Source organism: Tupaia chinensis, unplaced genomic scaffold, assembly GCF_000334495.1.
Source record: "Tupaia chinensis unplaced genomic scaffold, TupChi_1.0 Scaffold000232_3, whole genome shotgun sequence".
NCBI classification, from domain to species: domain Eukaryota; kingdom Metazoa; phylum Chordata; class Mammalia; order Scandentia; family Tupaiidae; genus Tupaia; species Tupaia belangeri.
The window spans coordinates 680,187-682,743 of NW_006159709.1; the positions used below are offsets into that span (position 1 = coordinate 680,187).

At 43.4% G+C, this 2,557-nt stretch overlaps 1 pseudogene; it reads right to left on the bottom strand.

Annotated features, from left to right (window-relative positions):
* Positions 1-209: 209 nt before the first annotated feature.
* On the bottom strand, positions 210-1,813 carry LOC102493229 (stress-induced-phosphoprotein 1-like; annotated as a pseudogene).
* Between the last annotated feature and the right edge of the window lie 744 nt (positions 1,814-2,557).

Sequence of the window (2,557 nt, forward strand, 5' to 3'; positions counted from 1 at the left end):
AAACTCCAGGGTGAAGCGAAGAGACCATGTGTGTGCTGGGATGGGCCAGAGGCAGCAACTGTATGAGTAATGCCAAGTATAAGTCTCTGTGTATAAATATAGAGAGATAAGTTGTTCTCTTTCCCCTTCTCTCCCTTTTGCCCCATTCTCATTACTGGGGTCCCAGCTCCACTTTCCACAAAAGGGTGAAGGGAAGGGGGGGATGAACATCAACAAATTGTGATCAGATCCATATCTATCAGCTTCTGGATCTTCTGCGCTATTACAGGATTTTAAAAAGTGTTTTCTGAGAGCCTGGGGGTCCTTCTGCATCTGTTCCAGGATGACTCATATGGCTGGATCACTCATAATCTGCTGCACCTTGGGATCGGCCATGGCCTACTGCTTTACGTCTTCAGGGCTATCGTGGCAGTTTTACAGGGCCATCACGCAGCACTGGTAACTATCTGCTGCCTCCTTACAGTTGTCTAGTGCCTTTTGGTGCACATCCATGGCTTTCATGTGGTCCTTCATCTCTTCAAGGGCTGCTTCTTTCTGTGTGTAACCCTTGATGAAGGTTGGGTTCATGTGGATACACTCCTCACATTCCTTACATGCTGATTGAAACTCCAGGAGCTTGTTGTAGCAGGTAGCTCCATTGCTGTACAATTTAGCATCCTGTGGGTTCCATTTGATGGCTTCTGTATAATGCTTCATGGCCTGGGGGTAGTCCCCTTTCTGAGAACACTCATTGCCTTTGTTCTTCTCCTCCATGGCCAGGTCAGACTTTATGTAGGCCAGCCATTTTTGGTCCTTCAGGATTTTCTCTGCCTGCTGACATTTCTTGAGCACATCTGGGGTTCAGGGCTCTTCCAGAGACTTGTAGAAATGGATGGCATTCTTGTATTTTCTTCTTTGAAATAGGAGTTGCCAATTGAGCATAAGCTTTGACAATTTGTTGGTAGTCCTCTCAGTTTTCTCTCCCCACTTTAATGACCTTCTCACAAAGCTCTCAGCATTTATTATAGTCACCCTTTTCAAAGAATACCACTGCTTGATTTGTGATATAAGTCATGTTGGTGGGGTCCAGTTCCTTGGCTTGATAATAATGCTTCAAGGCTGTGTCACAATCTTTCTTCTTGTAAGCATTATTCCCCAGCTCATTTTCTTTCAGTGCTTCTTATTCTCTGGAAAATCTTCTTCCATTGGCTCTGGTTTGTCCTCCTTTTTGGGATGAGCTGGTGGTGGTGTTGCAACCTCTCCCTCCTTATTCATACTGCCCAGATCCACTCCAAGGAGGACACTGAATGTGGTCATGATTTGGGGCTCTTGTAGTTTCATGTCCAGGTCAGAGGCTTTGTTTTGTAGTTGCTCTGTCAGTTCCCAGTAGGTAGGATCACTGAGCAGTATTCTTGTCCTGGGATTACTCTCTGACTTCTGATACAGATTGGGCATGTTGAAAAGGTTAGTAAATTTCCTCTCTGCTAACCTGGCTTCCACATTATGTAAACCTTCTTTAAGTGGACGGTTATTTGCTTCATGTTTTAAATCCTACTCCTAGGTTTGCTTGGCTTCTTCAAATCAGTTTAAGAACTCAAGAACTGCTGCTTTTCTTGAATACCCTTACCCCAGTCAGGCTTTAGGTCAGCAGTTTTACAGCCATCCTCTTAAGCCTTCTGGTAGTCTCCTTTCTAACCTGCAGGCTGATTGCTGGAGAGCACATGGTTCTGGGAGTCCAACTTAATTGCTTCTAAATAGCAGTGTAAAGCATCATTGATGTTACCAGTACTCAGGACTTTATTGTCCTTCCTTTCAGCTCATTTACCTGCTCCATAGCCCGGCCTTAGATCTTTCTTAATGAAGCTGTCTTCTTTGAAATTGTACTAGAATTTGTTGGACTTTGATTCATACTTGCCAGTTTATGGACCATATATGGCTTTTATTAATGTTTTTGTCAGTTGGTAGCACAATAAGGAAAAAATGAATGATCACCTGAGATGACAGTGTGAGGAGCTCTCTGGACTGACGTCTCAATGTAACAACCATACTGGTAAAAATTATTTTTAAAAAACTCAATCCTTTATAGTCTATGAAAATTGTCCTAAGATAATACAGCAAAAGGAAACACATCTACTTAAGAAAATCTATTAAATCTGGGTTACAACAATGAAGGTTAAGCCACATTCCTCTCTCTCTCTCTGGTCCATTGGCTCAGCAATAATAAAAGTGCAGTCTGAGTGATCGTAGTCAAAATATGAGGCTTCCTCTCCCCCAAGCTTCCATTCTACTGCTATGGGATCTTCCCTAGAAGGGTAGGCCACTAACATTTATGATTTCTCTCTCCACCTCTGTATTGTAGAAGCTTTTTTCCAGGCAAGAGAACTGAAAAATACTCCCTCCCTTCTCCCATCCTCATCTTGTAGGATAGATGCTGGACACCCGGTATAATGGGCAGATCAAGGATAATGGACTCCAAGCCCAGATGAACAGAGGCCACTTCCATTGGCTTTCCAAACAGGGTTACTCTGGGAGAAACAGGCCAACATTCCTGGTCCTCGATCTATCGTAGTGATATGGA